The 20,121-nt window shown below is 51.4% G+C and overlaps 1 protein-coding gene across 1 annotated transcript in view; it reads right to left on the bottom strand.

The window, feature by feature from the left end:
* LOC121271227 (adhesion G protein-coupled receptor L1-like) overlaps positions 1 to 20,121 on the bottom strand; it is a 1,693,562-nt gene that overhangs the window by 1,251,573 nt on the left and 421,868 nt on the right. The window lies entirely within an intron of this gene.

Genomic DNA, 20,121 nt, shown 5'->3' with positions numbered 1-20,121 from the left:
ACTGATGCCCTTAGCATGTTTCTCCGGGGCACTGATGCTCTGAGCGTGTTTCTCTGGTGCACTGATGCCTTAAGTGTGTTTCTCTGGGACACTGATGCCCTGAGTGTGTTTCTCTGGGCACTGATACCCTGGGTATGTTTCTCTGTTGCAATGATGCCCTGATTGTGTTTCCCTGGTGCAATGATGCCCTGATTGTGTTTCTCTGAGCACAGATGCCCTGAGTGTGTTTCTCTGGGGTACTGATGCCCTGAGTATTTCTTTGGGCACTGATGCCCTGAGTTCATTTATCTTGCGTACTGATGCCCTCACTGTGTTTCTCTTGTGCAATGATGCCCTGAGTGTGTTCCTCTGGGGCACTGATGCCCTGAGCGTATTTCTCTAGGCACTGATACCTGGAGTGGTTTTTCTCTGGGACACTGATGCCCTGAGCATGTTTCTCTGGGGCATTGATGCCATGAGTGTGTTTCTCTGGGTATTGTTGCCCTGAGCATGATTATCTGGGAGACTGATGCTCTGAGTGTGTTTCTCTGGGTACTGATACCCGGAGTCTTTTTCTCTGGGGCACTGATGCCCTGAGCGTGTTTCTCTGGGCACTGAGGCCCTGAGTGTTTCTTTCTGGGGCACTGATGCCTTCACTATTTGTCCCTGGGCAATGATGCAAGTCTTGTGTTTCTCTGTTGCAATGATGCCCTGAGTACATTTCTCTTGCCTACTGATGCCATAGGTGTGTTTCTCTGGAGCTCTGATGCCATAAGTTTGTTTCTCTGGGGCAATGACGCTCTGAGTATGTTTCTCTGGGGCACTGATAACCTGAGTCTTTTTCTCTGCGGCATTGATGCCCTGAGCATATTTCTCTGAGCACGGATGCACTGAGCATGTTTCTCTGGGGCATTGATGCCATGAGTGTGTATTTCTGAGGCGCTGATCCCCTGAGTGTGTTTATGTTGGGCACTGATGCACTGAGTGTGTTTCTTTGGGCACTGTAGCCCTCAGTGTGTTTCTCTGTCAGTGATGCCCTGAGTGTCTATCTCTGGTCACTGATGCCCTGAGTGTTTTTCTCTGGGCACTGATACCCTGAGTCTTTTTCTCTGGGATACTAATGCCCTGAGCATGTTTCGCTGGGGCACTGATGCCATGAGTGTGTTTCTCTGGGGCATTGATGCCATGAGTGTGTTTCTCTGGGTACTGTTGCCCTGAGCATGTTTCTCTGCGAGACTGATGCTCTGATTGTGTTTCTCTGTGCACTGATACCCTGATCTTTTTCTCTGGGGCATTGATGCCCTGAGCATATTTCTCTGGGGCATAGATGCCTGGAGCATGTTTCTCTGGTACTGATGCCTTCACTATTTGTCCCTGGGCACTGATGCACGTCTTGTGTTTCTCTGGTGCAATGATGCCCTGAGTACATTTCTCTTGCCTACTGATGCCCTCAGTGTGTTTCTCTTGTGAAATGATGCCCTGAGCATGTTCCTCTGGGGCTCTGATGCCATAGGTTTGTTTCTCTGGGGCACTGACGCTCTGAGTGTGTTTCTCTGGGGCACTGATACCCTGAGTCTTTTTCTCTGGGGCATTGATGCCCTGAGCATATTTCTCTGAGCACGGATGCCCTGAGCGTGTCTGTCTGGGGCATTGATGCCATGAGTGTGTATTTCTGGGGCACTGATGCCTGAGTGTGTTTATGTTGGGCACTGATGCACTGAGTGTGTTTCTTTGGGCACTGTAGCCCTCAGTGTGTTTCTCTGTCAGTGATGCCCTGAGTGTCTATCTCTGGTCACTGATACCCTGAGTCTTTTTCTCTGAGACACTCATGCCCTCAGCATGTTTCGCTGGGTCACTGATGCCATGATTGTGTTTCTCTGGGCACTGTTGCCCTGAGCATGTTTCTCTGGGAGACTGATGCTCTGAGTGTGTTTCTCTGTGAACTGATACCCTGAGTTTTTTTCTCTGGGACAGTGATGCCCTGAACGTGTTTCTCTGGGCATAGAGGCCCTGACGGTTTCTTTCTGGGACACTGATGCCCTGAATGTGTTTCTCTGGGGCACTGAAGCCCTGAGCGTGTTTCTCTGGGCACTGATACCCTGAGTCTTTTTCCTTGGGCATTGTTGCCCTGAACATGTTTCTCGGGGGCACTGATGCCGTAAGTGTGTTTCTTGGTGGCACTGATTCCCTGAGACATTTTCTCTAGGTCACTGATGCCCTGAGCATGTTTCTCTGGGAGACTGATGCTCTGAGTGTGTTTCTCTGGGCACTGACACCCTGAGTCTTTTTCTCTGGGGCACTGATGCCCTGACCTTGTTTCTCTGGGCATTGATACCCTGAGTCTTTTTCTCTGGGGCATTGATGCCCTGAGTGTGTTTCTCTGGGGCACAGATGCCCTGAATGTGTTTCTCTGGGGCACTGATGCCCTGAGTGTTTCTTTGGGGCACTGATGCCCTGAGTATGTTTCTCTGGGGCACTGATGCCCTGAGCGTGTTTCTCTGGGGCACAGATGCCCTGAATGTGTTTCACTGGGCACTGATACCCTGAGTCTTTTTCTCTGGGGCACTGATGTCCTGAGTGTGTTTCTCTGGGGCACTGATGCCCTGAGCGTCTTTCTCTGGGCACTGATACCCTGAGTCTTTTCCTCTGGGCATTGATGCCCTGAGCATGTTTCTCGGGGGCACTGATGCCCTCAGTGTGTTTTTCTGGGCACTGATGTCCTTACCGTGTTTCTCTGGGCACTGATACCCTGAGTATTTTTCTCTGGGGCACTGATGCCCTGAGCATGTTTCTCTTGGCACTAATTTCTTGAATGCGTTTCTCTGGGCACAGATGCCTTGAGTATTTTTCTCTAGGGCACTGATGACCTGAGCGTGTTTCTCTGGGTCACTGATGTCCTGAGCGTGTTTCTCTGGGCACTGATACCCTGAGTAATTTTCTCTGGGGCTCTGATGTCCTGAGCGTGTTTCTCTGGGCACTGATACCCTGAATATTTTTCTCTGGGGCTCTGATGCCCTGAGCGTCTTTCTCTTGGCATTGACACACTGAGTATTTTTCTCTGGGGCACTGATGCCCTGAGCATGTTTCTCTTGGCACTAATTTCTTGAATGCGTTTCTCTGGGTACTGATGCCTTGAGTATTTTTCTGTAGGGCACTGATGACCTGAGCGTGTTTCTCTGGGGCACTGATGTCCTGAGTGTGTTGCTCTGTGCACTGATACCCTGAGTCTCTTTCTCTGGGGCACTGATGCCCTGAACTTGTTTCTCTGGGCACTGATACCCTGAGTGTTCTTGTATGGGGCACTGATGCCCTGAGCATGTTTCTCTGGGGCACTGATGCCCTGAGCGTGTTTCTCTGGGGCACTGATGCCCTGAGCGTCTTTCTCTGGGCACTGATACCCTGAGTCTTTTTCTCTGGGGCACTGATGTCCTGAGTGTGTTTCTCTGGGGCACTGATGCCCTGAGCGTCTTTCTCTGGGCACTGATACCCTGAGTCTTTTTCTCTAGGGCACTGATGTCCTGAGTGTGTTTCTCTGGGGCACTGATGCCCTGAGCATCTTTCTCTGGGCACTGATACTTTGAGTCTTTTCCTCTGGGCATTGATGCCCTGAGCATTTTTCTCGGGGGCACTGATGCCCTCAGTTTGGTTCTCTGGGCACTGATGCCCTGAGACTTTTTCTCTGGGGCACTGATGCCCTGAGAATTTTTGCTGGGACACTGATGGCGTAAGTGTGATTCTCGGTGGCACTGATGCCCTTAGTGTGGTTCTCTGGGCACTGATGCCCTGAGACTTTTTCCCAAGGGCACTGATACGCTGAGCATTTTTCTCTGGGTCACAGATGCCCTGAGCGTGTTTCTCTGGGGCACTGATGCCCTGAGTGTGTTTCTCTGGGCGCTGATGTCCTGAGCGTGTTTCTCTGGGCACTGATGCCCTGAGTATTTCTTTGGGCACTGATGCCCTGAGTGCCTTTATCTTGCGTACTGATGCCCTCACTGTGTTTCTCTTGTGCAATGATGTCCTGAGTGTGTTCCTCTGGGGCACTGATGCCCTGAGCGTCTTTCTCTAGGCACTGATACCTGGAGTGGTTTTTCTCTGGGACACTGATGCCCTGAGCATGTTTCGCTGGGGCACTGATGCCATAAGTGTGTTTCTCTGGGGCATTGATGCCATGAGTGTGTTTCTCTGGGTACTGTTGCCCTGAGCATGATTCTCTGGGAGACTGATTCTCTGAGTGCGTTTCTCTGGGTACTGATACCCTGAGTCTTTTTCTCTGGGGCACTGATACTCTGAGCGTGTTTCTCTGGGCACTGATGCCCTGAGTGTGTTTCTCTGGGCACTGATACCTGAGTCTTTTTCTCTGGGACACTGATGCCCTGAGCATATTTCGCTGGGGCACTGATGCCATAATTGTGTTTCTCTGGGGCATTGATGCCATGAGTGTGTTTCTCTGGGACACTGATGCCCTGAGCGTGTTTCTCTGGGCATAGAGGCCCTGACTGTTTCTTTCTGGGACACTGATGCCCTGAATGTGTTTCTCTGGGGCACTGAAGCCCTGAGCGTGTTTCTCTGGGCACTGATACCCTGAGTCTTTTTCCTTGGGCATTGTTGCCCTGAACATGTTTCTCGGGGGCACTGATGCCGTAAGTGTGTTTCTTGGTGGCACTGATTCCCTGAGACATTTTCTCTAGGTCACTGATGCCCTGAGCATGTTTCTCTGGGAGACTGATGCTCTGAGTGTGTTTCTCTGGGCACTGACACCCTGAGTCTTTTTCTCTGGGGCACTGATGCCCTGACCTTGTTTCTCTGGGCACTGACACCCTGAGTCTTTTTCTCTGGGGCATTGATGCCCTGAGTGTGTTTCTCTGGGGCACAGATGCCCTGAATGTGTTTCTCTGGGGCACTGATGCCCTGAGCGTGTTTCTCTGGGGCACAGATGCCCTGAATGCGTTTCACTGGGCACTGATACCCTCAGTCTTTTTCTGATGGGCACTGTTGCCTGAGCATGTTTCTCTGGGAGACTGATGCTCTGAGTGTGTTTCTCTGGGCACTGATACCCTGAGTCTTTTTCTCTGGGGCACTGATGTCCTGAGTGTGTTTCTCTGGGGCACTGATGCCCTGAGCGTCTTTCTCTGGGCACTGATATCCTGAGTCTTTTTCTCTGGGGCACTGATGTCCTGAGTGTGTTTCTCTGGGGCACTGATGCCCTGAGCATCTTTCTCTGGGCACTGATACTTTGAGTCTTTTCCTCTGGGCATTGATGCCCTGAGCATTTTTCTCGGGGGCACTGATGCCCTCAGTTTGGTTCTCTGGGCACTGATGCCCTGAGACTTTTTCTCTGGGGCACTGATGCCCTGAGAATTTTTGCTGGGACACTGATGGCGTAAGTGTGATTCTCGGTGGCACTGATGCCCTTAGTGTGGTTCTCTGGGCACTGATGCCCTGAGACTTTTTCCCAAGGGCACTGATACGCTGAGCATTTTTCTCTGGGACACAGATGCCCTGAGCGTGTTTCTCTGGGGCACTGATGCCCTGAGTGTGTTTCTCTGGGCGCTGATGTCCTGAGCGTGTTTCTCTGGGCACTGATGCCCTGAGTATTTCTTTGGGCACTGATGCCCTGAGTGCCTTTATCTTGCGTACTGATGCCCTCACTGTGTTTCTCTTGTGCAATGATGTCCTGAGTGTGTTCCTCTGGGGCACTGATGCCCTGAGCGTCTTTCTCTAGGCACTGATACCTGGAGTGGTTTTTCTCTGGGACACTGATGCCCTGAGCATGTTTCGCTGGGGCACTGATGCCATAAGTGTGTTTCTCTGGGGCATTGATGCCATGAGTGTGTTTCTCTGGGTACTGTTGCCCTGAGCATGATTCTCTGGGAGACTGATTCTCTGAGTGCGTTTCTCTGGGTACTGATGCCCTGAGTCTTTTTCTCTGGGGCACTGATACTCTGAGCGTGTTTCTCTGGGCACTGATGCCCTGAGTGTGTTTCTCTGGGCACTGATACCCTGAGTCTTTTTCTCTGGGACACTGATGCCCTGAGCATATTTCGCTGGGGCACTGATGCCATAATTGTGTTTCTCTGGGGCATTGATGCCATGAGTGTGTTTCTCTGGGACACTGATGCCCTGAGCGTGTTTCTCTGGGCATAGAGGCCCTGACGGTTTCTTTCTGGGACACTGATGCCCTGAATGTGTTTCTCTGGGGCACTGAAGCCCTGAGCGTGTTTCTCTGGGCACTGATACCCTGAGTCTTTTTCCTTGGGCATTGTTGCCCTGAACATGTTTCTCGGGGGAACTGATGCCGTAAGTGTGTTTCTTGGTGGCACTGATTCCCTGAGACATTTTCTCTAGGTCACTGATGCCCTGAGCATGTTTCTCTGGGAGACTGATGCTCTGAGTGTGTTTCTCTGGGCACTGACACCCTGAGTCTTTTTCTCTGGGGCATTGATGCCCTGAGTGTGATCTCTGGGGCACAGATGCCCTGAATGTGTTTCTCTGGGGCACTGATGCCCTGAGCGTGTTTCTCTGGGGCACAGATGCCCTGAATGCATTTCACTGGGCACTGATACCCTCAGTCTTTTTCTGATGGGCACTGTTGCCTGAGCATGTTTCTCTGGGAGACTGATGCTCTGATTGTGTTTCTCTGGGCACTGATACCCTGAGTCTTTTTCTCTGGGGCACTGATGTCCTGAGTGTGTTTCTCTGGGGCACTGATGCCCTGAGCGTCTTTCTCTGGGCACTGATACCCTGAGTCTTTTTCTCTGGGGCACTGATGTCCTGAGTGTGTTTCTCTGGGGCACTGATGCCCTGAGCATCTTTCTCTGGGCACTGATACTTTGAGTCTTTTCCTCTGGGCATTGATGCCCTGAGCATTTTTCTCGGGGGCACTGATGCCCTCAGTTTGGTTCTCTGGGCACTGATGCCCTGAGACTTTTTCTCTGGGGCACTGATGCCCTGAGAATTTTTGCTGGGACACTGATGGCGTAAGTGTGATTCTCGGTGGCACTGATGCCCTTAGTGTGGTTCTCTGGGCACTGATGCCCTGAGACTTTTTCCCAAGGGCACTGATACGCTGAGCATTTTTCTCTGGGTCACAGATGCCCTGAGCGTGTTTCTCTGGGGCACTGATGCCCTGAGTGTGTTTCTCTGGGCGCTGATGTCCTGAGCGTGTTTCTCTGGGCACTGATGCCCTGAGTATTTCTTTGGGCACTGATGCCCTGAGTGCCTTTATCTTGCGTACCGATGCCCTCACTGTGTTTCTCTTGTGCAATGATGTCCTGAGTGTGTTCCTCTGGGGCACTGATGCCCTGAGCGTCTTTCTCTAGGCACTGATACCTGGAGTGGTTTTTCTCTGGGACACTGATGCCCTGAGCATGTTTCTCTGGGGCATTGATGCCATGAGTGTGTTTCTCTGGGTACTGTTGCCCTGAGCATGATTCTCTGGGAGACTGATTCTCTGAGTGCGTTTCTCTGGGTACTGATACCCTGAGTCTTTTTCTCTGGGGCACTGATACTCTGAGCGTGTTTCTCTGGGCACTGATGCCCTGAGTGTGTTTCTCTGGGCACTGATACCCTGAGTCTTTTTCTCTGGGACACTGATGCCCTGAGCATATTTCGCTGGGGCACTGATGCCATAATTGTGTTTCTCTGGGGCATTGATGCCATGAGTGTGTTTCTCTGGGACACTGATGCCCTGAGCGTGTTTCTCTGGGCATAGAGGCCCTGACTGTTTCTTTCTGGGACACTGATGCCCTGAATGTGTTTCTCTGGGGCACTGAAGCCCTGAGCGTGTTTCTCTGGGCACTGATACCCTGAGTCTTTTTCCTTGGGCATTGTTGCCCTGAACATGTTTCTCGGGGGCACTGATGCCGTAAGTGTGTTTCTTGGTGGCACTGATTCCCTGAGACATTTTCTCTAGGTCACTGATGCCCTGAGCATGTTTCTCTGGGAGACTGATGCTCTGAGTGTGTTTCTCTGGGCACTGACACCCTGAGTCTTTTTCTCTGGGGCATTGATGCCCTGAGTGTATTTCTCTGGGGCACTGATGTCCTGAGTGTGTTTCTCTGGGGCACTGATGCCCTGAGCGTCTTTCTCTGGGCACTGATTCCCTGAGTCTTTTTCTCTGGGGCACTGATGTCCTGAGTGTGTTTCTCTGGGGCACTGATGCCCTGAGCATCTTTCTCTGGGCACTGATACTCTGAGTCTTTTCCTCTGGGCATTGATGCCCTGAGCATTTTTCTCGGGGGCACTGATGCCCTCAGTTTGGTTCTCTGGGCACTGATGCCCTGAGACTTTTTCTCTGGGGCACTGATGCCCTGAGAATTTTTGCTGGGACACTGATGGCGTAAGTGTGATTCTCGGTGGCACTGATGCCCTTAGTGTGGTTCTCTGGGCACTGATGCCCTGAGACTTTTTCCCAAGGGCACTGATACGCTGAGCATTTTTCTCTGGGTCACAGATGCCCTGAGCGTGTTTCTCTGGGGCACTGATGCCCTGAGTGTGTTTCTCTGGGCGCTGATGTCCTGAGCGTGTTTCTCTGGGCACTGATGCCCTGAGTATTTCTTTGGGCACTGATGCCCTGAGTGCCTTTATCTTGCGTACTGACGCCCTCACTGTGTTTCTCTTGTGCAATGATGTCCTGAGTGTGTTCCTCTGGGGCACTGATGCCCTGAGCGTCTTTCTCTAGGCACTGATACCTGGAGTGGTTTTTCTCTGGGACACTGATGCCCTGAGCATGTTTCGCTGGGGCACTGATGCCATAAGTGTGTTTCTCTGGGGCATTGATGCCATGAGTGTGTTTCTCTGGGTACTGTTGCCCTGAGCATGATTCTCTGGGAGACTGATTCTCTGAGTGTGTTTCTCTGGGTACTGATACCCTGAGTCGTTTTCTCTGGGGCACTGATACTCTGAGCGTGTTTCTCTGGGCACTGATGCCCTGAGTGTGTTTCTCTGGGCACTGATACCCTGAGTCTTTTTCTCTGGGGCACTGATGCCCTGACCTTGTTTCTCTGGGGCATTGATACCCTGAGTCTTTTTCTCTGGGGCATTGATGCCCTGAGTGTGTTTCTTTGGGGCACGGATGCCCTGAGTATGTTTCTCTGGGGCACTGATGCCCTGAGCGTGTTTCTCTGGGGCACTGATGCCCTGAGCGTCTTTCTCTGGGCACTGATACCCTGAGTCTTTTTCTGATGGGCACTGTTGCCCTGAGCATGTTTCTCTGGGAGACTGATGCTCTGAGTGTGTTTCTCTGGGCACTGATACCCTGAGTCTTTTTCTCTGGGGCACTGATGTCCTGAGTGTGTTTCTCTGGGGCACTGATGCCCTGAGCATCTTTCTCTGGGCACTGATACTTTGAGTCTTTTCCTCTGGGCATTGATGCCCTGAGCATTTTTCTCGGGGGCACTGATGCCATCAGTTTGGTTCTCTGGGCACTGATGCCCTGAGACTTTTTCTCTGGGGCACTGATGCCCTGAGAATTTTTGCTGGGACACTGATGGCGTAAGTGTGATTCTCGGTGGCACTGATGCCCTTAGTGTGGTTCTCTGGGCACTGATGCCCTGAGACTTTTTCCCAAGGGCACTGATACGCTGAGCATTTTTCTCTGGGTCACAGATGCCCTGAGCGTGTTTCTCTGGGGCACTGATGCCCTGAGTGTGTTTCTCTGGGCGCTGATGCCCTGAGCGTGTTTCTCTGGGCACTGATGCCCTGAGTATTTCTTTGGGCACTGATGCCCTGAGTGCCTTTATCTTGCGTACCGATGCCCTCACTGTGTTTCTCTTGTGCAATGATGTCCTGAGTGTGTTCCTCTGGGGCACTGATGCCCTGAGCGTCTTTCTCTAGGCACTGATACCTGGAGTGGTTTTTCTCTGGGACACTGATGCCCTGAGCATGTTTCTCTGGGGCATTGATGCCATGAGTGTGTTTCTCTGGGTACTGTTGCCCTGAGCATGATTCTCTGGGAGACTGATTCTCTGAGTGCGTTTCTCTGGGTACTGATACCCTGAGTCTTTTTCTCTGGGGCACTGATACTCTGAGCGTGTTTCTCTGGGCACTGATGCCCTGAGTGTGTTTCTCTGGGCACTGATACCCTGAGTCTTTTTCTCTGGGACACTGATGCCCTGAGCATATTTCGCTGGGGCACTGATGCCATAATTGTGTTTCTCTGGGGCATTGATGCCATGAGTGTGTTTCTCTGGGACACTGATGCCCTGAGCGTGTTTCTCTGGGCATAGAGGCCCTGACTGTTTCTTTCTGGGACACTGATGCCCTGAATGTGTTTCTCTGGGGCACTGAAGCCCTGAGCGTGTTTCTCTGGGCACTGATACCCTGAGTCTTTTTCCTTGGGCATTGTTGCCCTGAACATGTTTCTCGGGGGCACTGATGCCGTAAGTGTGTTTCTTGGTGGCACTGATTCCCTGAGACATTTTCTCTAGGTCACTGATGCCCTGAGCATGTTTCTCTGGGAGACTGATGCTCTGAGTGTGTTTCTCTGGGCACTGACACCCTGAGTCTTTTTCTCTGGGGCATTGATGCCCTGAGTGTATTTCTCTGGGGCACTGATGTCCTGAGTGTGTTTCTCTGGGGCACTGATGCCCTGAGCGTCTTTCTCTGGGCACTGATTCCCTGAGTCTTTTTCTCTGGGGCACTGATGTCCTGAGTGTGTTTCTCTGGGGCACTGATGCCCTGAGCATCTTTCTCTGGGCACTGATACTCTGAGTCTTTTCCTCTGGGCATTGATGCCCTGAGCATTTTTCTCGGGGGCACTGATGCCCTCAGTTTGGTTCTCTGGGCACTGATGCCCTGAGACTTTTTCTCTGGGGCACTGATGCCCTGAGAATTTTTGCTGGGACACTGATGGCGTAAGTGTGATTCTCGGTGGCACTGATGCCCTTAGTGTGGTTCTCTGGGCACTGATGCCCTGAGACTTTTTCCCAAGGGCACTGATACGCTGAGCATTTTTCTCTGGGTCACAGATGCCCTGAGCGTGTTTCTCTGGGGCACTGATGCCCTGAGTGTGTTTCTCTGGGCGCTGATGTCCTGAGCGTGTTTCTCTGGGCACTGATGCCCTGAGTATTTCTTTGGGCACTGATGCCCTGAGTGCCTTTATCTTGCGTACTGACGCCCTCACTGTGTTTCTCTTGTGCAATGATGTCCTGAGTGTGTTCCTCTGGGGCACTGATGCCCTGAGCGTCTTTCTCTAGGCACTGATACCTGGAGTGGTTTTTCTCTGGGACACTGATGCCCTGAGCATGTTTCGCTGGGGCACTGATGCCATAAGTGTGTTTCTCTGGGGCATTGATGCCATGAGTGTGTTTCTCTGGGTACTGTTGCCCTGAGCATGATTCTCTGGGAGACTGATTCTCTGAGTGTGTTTCTCTGGGTACTGATACCCTGAGTCGTTTTCTCTGGGGCACTGATACTCTGAGCGTGTTTCTCTGGGCACTGATGCCCTGAGTGTGTTTCTCTGGGCACTGATACCCTGAGTCTTTTTCTCTGGGGCACTGATGCCCTGACCTTGTTTCTCTGGGGCATTGATACCCTGAGTCTTTTTCTCTGGGGCATTGATGCCCTGAGTGTGTTTCTTTGGGGCACGGATGCCCTGAGTATGTTTCTCTGGGGCACTGATGCCCTGAGCGTGTTTCTCTGGGGCACTGATGCCCTGAGCGTCTTTCTCTGGGCACTGATACCCTGAGTCTTTTTCTGATGGGCACTGTTGCCCTGAGCATGTTTCTCTGGGAGACTGATGCTCTGAGTGTGTTTCTCTGGGCACTGATACCCTGAGTCTTTTTCTCTGGGGCACTGATGTCCTGAGTGTGTTTCTCTGGGGCACTGATGCCCTGAGCATCTTTCTCTGGGCACTGATACTTTGAGTCTTTTCCTCTGGGCATTGATGCCCTGAGCATTTTTCTCGGGGGCACTGATGCCATCAGTTTGGTTCTCTGGGCACTGATGCCCTGAGACTTTTTCTCTGGGGCACTGATGCCCTGAGAATTTTTGCTGGGACACTGATGGCGTAAGTGTGTTTCTCGGTGGCACTGATGCCCTCAGTGTGGTTCTCTGGGCACTGATGCCCTGAGACTTTTTCCCAAGGGCACTGATACGCTGAGCATTTTTCTCTGGGTCACAGATGCCCTGAGCGTGTTTCTCTGGGGCACTGATGCCCTGAGTATGTTTCTCTGGGGCACTGATGCCCTGAGCATGTTTCTCTGGGGCACAGATGCCCTGAATGTGTTTCACTGGGCACTGATACCCTGAGTCTTTTTCTCTGGGGCACTGATGTCCTGAGTGTGTTTCTCAGGGGCACTGATGCCCTGAGCGTCTTTCTCTGGGCACTGATACCCTGAGTCTTTTTCTCTGGGGCACTGATGTCCTGAGTGTGTTTCTCAGGGGCACTGATGCCCTGAGCATGTTTCTCTTGGCACTAATTTCTTGAATGCGTTTCTCTGGGCACTGATGCCTTGAGTATTTTTCTCTAGGGCACTGATGACCTGAGCATGTTTCTCTGGGTCACTGATGTCCTGAGTGCGTTTCTCTGTGCACTGATACCCTGAGTCTTTTTCTTTGGGGCACTGATGCCCTGACCTTGTTTCTCTGGGCACTGATACCCTGAGTATTTTTGTATGGGGCACTGATGCCCTTAGCATGTTTCTCCGGGGCACTGATGCTCTGAGCGTGTTTCTCTGGTGCACTGATGCCGTAAGTGTGTTTCTCTGGGACACTGATGCCCTGAGTGTGTTTCTCTGGGCACTGATACCCTGGGTATGTTTCTCTGTTGCAATGATGCCCTGATTGTGTTTCTCTGGTGCAATGATGCCCTGATTGTGTTTCTCTGATCACAGATGCCCTGAGTGTGTTTCTCTGGGGTACTGATGCCCTGAGTATTTCTTTGGGCACTGATGCCCTGAGTTCATTTATCTTGCGTACTGATGCCCTCACTGTGTTTCTCTTGTGCAATGATGCCCTGAGTGTGTTCCTCTGGGGCACTGATGCCCTGAGCGTATTTCTCTAGGCACTGATACCTGGAGTGGTTTTTCTCTGGGACACTGATGCCCTGAGCATGTTTCTCTGGGGCATTGATGCCATGAGTGTGTTTCTCTGGGTATTGTTGCCCTGAGCATGATTATCTGGGAGACTGATGCTCTGAGTGTGTTTCTCTGGGTACTGATACCCGGAGTCTTTTTCTCTGGGGCACTGATGCCCTGAGCGTGTTTCTCTGGGCACTGAGGCCCTGAGTGTTTCTTTCTGGGGCACTGATGCCTTCACTATTTGTCCCTGGGCAATGATGCAAGTCTTGTGTTTCTCTGTTGCAATGATGCCCTGAGTACATTTCTCTTGCCTACTGATGCCATAGGTGTGTTTCTCTGGAGCTCTGATGCCATAAGTTTGTTTCTCTGGGGCAATGACGCTCTGAGTATGTTTCTCTGGGGCACTGATAACCTGAGTTTTTTCTCTGTGGCATTGATGCCCTGAGCATATTTCTCTGAGCACGGATGCACTGAGCATGTTTCTCTGGGGCATTGATGCCATGGGTGTGTATTTCTGGGGCACTGATCCCCTGAGTGTGTTTATGTTGGGCACTGATGCACTGAGTGTGTTTCTTTGGGCACTGTAGCCCTCAGTGTGTTTCTCTGTCAGTGATGCCCTGAGTGTCTATCTCTGGTCACTGATGCCCTGAGTGTTTTTCTCTGGGCACTGATACCCTGAGTCTTTTTCTCTGGGATACTAATGCCCTGAGCATGTTTCGCTGGGGCACTGATGCCATGAGTGTGTTTCTCTGGGGCATTGATGCCATGAGTGTGTTTCTCTGGGTACTGTTGCCCTGAGCATGTTTCTCTGCGAGACTGATGCTCTGATTGTGTTTCTCTGTGCACTGATACCCTGATCTTTTTCTCTGGGGCATTGATGCCCTGAGCATATTTCTCTGGGGCATAGATGCCTGGAGCATGTTTCTCTGGTACTGATGCCTTCACTATTTGTCCCTGGGCACTGATGCACGTCTTGTGTTTCTCTGGTGCAATGATGCCCTGAGTACATTGCTCTTGCCTACTGATGCCCTCAGTGTGTTTCTCTTGTGAAATGATGCCCTGAGCATGTTCCTCTGGGGCTCTGATGCCATAGGTTTGTTTCTCTGGGGCACTGACGCTCTGAGTGTGTTTCTCTGGGGCACTGATACCCTGAGTCTTTTTCTCTGGGGCATTGATGCCCTGAGCATATTTCTCTGAGCACGGATGCCCTGAGCGTGTCTGTCTGGGGCATTGATGCCATGAGTGTGTATTTCTGGGGCACTGATGCCTGAGTGTGTTTATGTTGGGCACTGATGCACTGAGTGTGTTTCTTTGGGCACTGTAGCCCTCAGTGTGTTTCTCTGTCAGTGATGCCCTGAGTGTCTATCTCTGGTCACTGATACCCTGAGTCTTTTTCTCTGAGACACTCATGCCCTCAGCATGTTTCGCTGGGTCACTGATGCCATGAGTGTGTTTCTCTGGGCACTGTTGCCCTGAGCATGTTTCTCTGGGAGACTGATGCTCTGAGTGTGTTTCTCTGTGCACTGATACCCTGAGTCTTTTTCTCTGGGACAGTGATGCCCTGAGCGTGTTTCTCTGGGCATAGAGGCCCTGACTGTTTCTTTCTGGGACACTGATGCCCTGAATGTGTTTCTCTGGGGCACTGAAGCCCTGAGCGTGTTTCTCTGGGCACTGATACCCTGAGTCTTTTTCCTTGGGCATTGTTGCCCTGAACATGTTTCTCGGGGGCACTGATGCCGTAAGTGTGTTTCTTGGTGGCACTGATTCCCTGAGACATTTTCTCTAGGTCACTGATGCCCTGAGCATGTTTCTCTGGGAGACTGATGCTCTGAGTGTGTTTCTCTGGGCACTGACACACTGAGTCTTTTTCTCTTGGGCATTGATGCCCTGAGTGTGTTTCTCTGGGGCACAGATGCCCTGAATTTGTTTCTCTGGGGCACTGATGCTCTGAGCGTGTTTCTCTGGGGCACAGATGCCCTGAATGCATTTCACTGGGCACTGACACCCTCAGTCTTTGTCTGATGGGCACTGTTGCCCTGAGCATGTTTCTCTGGGAGACTGATGCTCTGAGTGTGTTTCTCTGGGCACTGATACCCTGAGTCTTTTTCTCTGGGGCACTGATGTCCTGAGTGTGTTTCTCTGGGGCACTGATGCCCTGAGCGTCTTTCTCTGGGCACTGATACCCTGAGTCTTTTTCTCTGGGGCACTGATGTCCTGAGTGTGTTTCTCTGGGGCACTGATGCCCTGAGCATCTTTCTCTGGGCACTGATACTTTGAGTCTTTTCCTCTGGGCATTGATGCCCTGAGCATTTTTCTCGGGGGCACTGATGCCCTCAGTTTGGTTCTCTGGGCACTGATGCCCTGAGACTTTTTCTCTGGGGCACTGATGCCCTGAGAATTTTTTTTGGGACACTGATGGCGTAAGTGTGATTCTCGGTGGCACTGATGCCCTTAGTGTGGTTCTCTGGGCACTGATGCCCTGAGACTTTTTCCCAAGGGCACTGATACGCTGAGCATTTTTCTCTGGGTCACAGATGCCCTGAGCGTGTTTCTCTGGGGCACTGATGCCCTGAGTGTGTTTCTCTGGGCGCTGATGTCCTGAGCGTGTTTCTCTGGGCACTGATGCCCTGAGTATTTCTTTGGGCACTGATGCCCTGAGTGCCTTTATCTTGCGTACTGATGCCCTCACTGTGTTTCTCTTGTGCAATGATGTCCTGAGTGTGTTCCTCTGGGGCACTGATGCCCTGAGCGTCTTTCTCTAGGCACTGATACCTGGAGTGGTTTTTCTCTGGGACACTGATGCCCTGAGCATGTTTCGCTGGGGCACTGATGCCATAAGTGTGTTTCTCTGGGGCATTGATGCCATGAGTGTGTTTCTCTGGGTACTGTTGCCCTGAGCATGATTCTCTGGGAGACTGATTCTCTGAGTGTGTTTCTCTGGGTACTGATACCCTGAGTCTTTTTCTCTGGGGCACTGATACTCTGAGCGTGTTTCTCTGGGCACTGATGCCCTGAGTGTGTTTCTCTGGGCACTGATACCCTGAGTCTTTTTCTCTGGGACACTGATGCCCTGAGCATATTTCGCTGGGGCACTGATGCCATAATTGTGTTTCTCTGGGGCATTGATGCCATGAGTGTGTTTCTCTGGGACACTGATGCCCTGAGCGTGTTTCTCTGGGGCACAGATGCCCTGAATGTGTTTCACTGGGCACTGATACCCTGAGTCTTTTTCTGATGGGCACTGTTGCCCTGAGCATGTTTCTCTGGGAGACTGATGCCCTGAGTGTGTTTCTCTGGGCACTGATACCCTGAGTCTTTTTCTCTGGGGCACTGATGCCCTGACCGTGTTTGTCTGGTGCACAGATGCCTTAAGTGCATTTCTCTTGCATACTGATGCCCTCAGTGTGTTTTTCTTGTGCAATGATGCCCTGAGTGTGTTTCTCTGGGGCTCTGATGCTGTAGGTTTTTTTCTCTGGGGCACTGATACCCTGAGTCTTTTTCTCTGGGGCATTGATGCCCTGAGCATATTTCTCTGGGGCACGGATGCCGTAAGTGTGTTTCCCTGGGCACTGATACTCTGAGACTTTTTATCTGGGGCATTGATGCCCTGAGCATATTTCTCTGGGGCACTGATGCCTTCACTATTTTTCCCTGGGCACTGATGCACGTCTTGTGTTTCTCTGGTGCAGTGATGCCCTGAGTACATTTCTCTTGCCTTCTGATGCCCTCAGTGTGTTTCTCTGGGGCTCTGATGCCATAAGTTTGTTTCTCTGGAGCATTGATGCAATGAGTGTGTTTCTCTGGGTACTGTTGCCCTGAGCATGTTTCTCGGGGGCACTGATGCCCTCAGTTTGGTATCTCTGGGCACTGATGCCCTGAGCATGTTTCGCTGGGTCACTGATGCTGTAAGTGTGTTTCTCGGTGGCACTGATGCCCTCAGTGTGGTTCTCTGGGCACTGATGCCCTGAGAGTTTTTGTCCACGTCACTGATGCTCTGAGTGTGTTTCTCTGGGGCACTGATGCCCTGAGCATGTTTCTCTGTGGCACTGATGCCCTAAGTGCATTTTGCTTGCATACTGATGCCCTCAGTGTATTTCTCTTGTGCATTGATGCCCTGAGTGTGTTTCTCTGGGGCTCTTATGCCGTAGGTTTTTTTCTCTGGGGCACTGATACCCTGAGTTTAATTCTCTGGGAACTCATACTCTGAGTCTTTTTTTCTAGGGCACTGACATCCTGACTGTTTTTCCCTGGGCACTGATACCCTGAGTCTTTTTCTCTAGGGCACTGATGCTCTGAGTGTGTTTCTCTGGGGCACTGATGCCCTGGGCATATTTCTCTGGGGCACTGATGCCCTGAGTGTGTTTCTCTGGGCACTGATAACCTGAGTCTTTTCCTCTGGGGCACTGATGCCCTGAGCGTGTTTGTCTGGTTCACTGATGCCCTAAGTGCATTTCTCTTGCATACTGATGCCCTCAGTGTGTTTCTCTTGTGCAATGATTCCCTGAGTGTATTTCTCTGGGGCTCTGATGCCGTAGGTTTTTTCTCTGGGGCACTGATACACTGAGTCTTTTTCTCTGGGGCATTGATGCCCTGAGAATATTTCTCTGGGGCATGGATGCCGTAAGTGTGTTTCTCTGGGCACTGATACCCTGAGACTTTTTATCTGGGGCATTGATGCCCTGAGCATATTTCTTGGGGCACAGATGCCCTGAGCATGTTTCTCTGGGGCACTGATGCCTTCACTATTTGTCCCTGGGCACTGATGCACGTCTTGTGTTTCTCTGGTGCAGTGATGCCCTGAGTACATTTCTCTTGCCTACTGATGCCCTCAGTGTGTTTCTCTGGGCACTGATGTCCTGAGCGTGTTTCTCTGGGAGACTGATGCTCTGAGTCTGTTTCTCTGGGCACTGATACCCTGAGTCTTTTTCTCTGGGGCACTGATGTCCTGAGTGTGTTTCTCTGGGGCACTGATGCCCTGAGCGTCTTTCTCTGGGCACTGATACCCTGAGTCTTTTTCTCTGGGGCACTGATGTCCTGAGTGTGTTTCTCTGGGGCACTGATGCCCTGAGCATCTTTCTCTGGGCACTGATACTTTGAGTCCTTTCCTCTGGGCATTGATGCCCTGAGCATGTTTCTCGGGGGCACTGATGCCCTCAGTTTGGTTCTCTGGGCACAGATGCCCTGAGACCTTTTCTCTGGGGCACTGATGCCCTGAGAATTTTTGCTGGGACACTGATGGCGTAAGTGTGTTTCTCGGTGGCACTGATGCCCTCAGTGTGGTTCTCTGGGCACTGATGCCCTGAGACTTTTTCCCAAGGGCACTGATGCGCTGAGCAATTTTCTCTGGGTCACAGATGCCCTGAGCGTGTTTCTCTGGGGCACTGATGCCCTGAGTGTGTTTCTCTGGGCGCTGATGTCCTGAGCGTGTTTCTCTGGGCACTGATGCCCTGAGTATTTCTTTGGGCACTGATGCCCTGAGTGCCTTTATCTTGCGTACTGATGCCCTCACTGTGTTTCTCTTGTGCAATGATGTCCTGAGTGTGTTCCTCTGGGGTACTGATGCCCTGAGTATTTCTTTGGGCACTGATGCCCTGAGTTCATTTATCTTGCGTACTGATGCCCTCACTGTGTTTCTCTTGTGCAATGACGCCCTGAGTGTGTTCCTCTGGGGCACTGATGCCCTGAGCGTATTTCTCTAGGCACTGATACCTGGAATGGTTTTTCTCTGGGACACTGATGCCCTGAGCATGTTTCACTGGGGCACTGATGCCATAAGTGTGTTTCTCTGGGGCATTGATGCCATGAGTGTGTTTCTCTGGGTACTGTTGCCCTGAGCATGATTCTCTGGGAGACTGATTCTCTGAGTGTGTTTCTCTGGGTACTGATACCCTGAGTCTTTTTCTCTGGGGCACTGATACTCTGAGCGTGTTTCTCTGGGCACTGATGCCCTGAGTGTGTTTCTCTGGGCACTGATACCCTGAGTATTTTTCTCTGGGGCACTGATGCCCTGAGCATGTTCCTCTTGGCACTAATTTCTTGAATGCGTTTCTCTGGGCACTGATGCCTTGAGTATTTTTCTCTAGGGCACTGATGACCTGAGCGTGTTTCTCTGGGTCACTGATGTCCTGAGCGTGTTTCTCTGTGCACTGATACCCTGAGTCTTTTTCTCTTGGGCACTGATACCCTGAGTGTTTTTGTATGGGGCACTGATGCCCTTAGCATGTTTCTCCGGGGCACTGATGCTCTGAGCGTGTTTCTCTGGTGCACTGATGCCGTAAGTGTGTTTCTCTGGGACACTGATGCCCTGAGTGTGTTTCTCTGGGCACTGATACCCTGGGTATGTTTCTCTGTTGCAATGATGCCCTGATTGTGTTTCTCTGGTGCAATGATGCCCTGATTGTGTTTCTCTGAGCACAGATGCCCTGAGTGTGTTTCTCTGGGGTACTGATGCCCTGAGTATTTCTTTGGGCACTGATGCCCTGAGTTCATTTATCTTGCGTACTGATGCCCTCACTGTGTTTCTCTTGTGCAATGATGCCCTGAGTGTGTTCCTCTGGGGCACTGATGCCCTGAGCGTATTTCTCTAGGCACTGATACCTGGAGTGGTTTTTCTCTGGGACACTGATGCCCTGAGCATGTTTCTCTGGGGCATTGATGCCATGAGTGTGTTTCTCTGGGTATTGTTGCCCTGAGCATGATTATCTGGGAGACTGATGCTCTGAGTGTGTTTCTCTGGGTACTGATACCCGGAGTCTTTTTCTCTGGGGCACTGATGCCCTGAGCGTGTTTCTCTGGGCACTGAGGCCCTGAGTGTTTCTTTCTGGGGCACTGATGCCTTCACTATTTGTCCCTGGGCAATGATGCAAGTCTTGTGTTTCTCTGTTGCAATGATGCCCTGAGTACATTTCTCTTGCCTACTGATGCCATAGGTGTGTTTCTCTGGAGCTCTGATGCCATAAGTTTGTTTCTCTGGGGCAATGACGCTCTGAGTATGTTTCTCTGGGGCACTGATACCCTGAGTCTTTTTCTGATGGGCACTGTTGCCCTGAGCATGTTTCTCTGGGAGACTGATGCTCTGACTGTGTTTCTCTGGGCACTGATACCCTGAGTCTTTTTCTCTGGG

The sequence above is a fragment of the Carcharodon carcharias genome, chromosome 30 (genome assembly GCF_017639515.1).
Source record: "Carcharodon carcharias isolate sCarCar2 chromosome 30, sCarCar2.pri, whole genome shotgun sequence".
NCBI classification, from domain to species: domain Eukaryota; kingdom Metazoa; phylum Chordata; class Chondrichthyes; order Lamniformes; family Lamnidae; genus Carcharodon; species Carcharodon carcharias.
The sequence above is the reverse complement of the archived record's forward strand: the minus strand, read 5'-3'. Positions and strand labels throughout refer to the sequence as shown.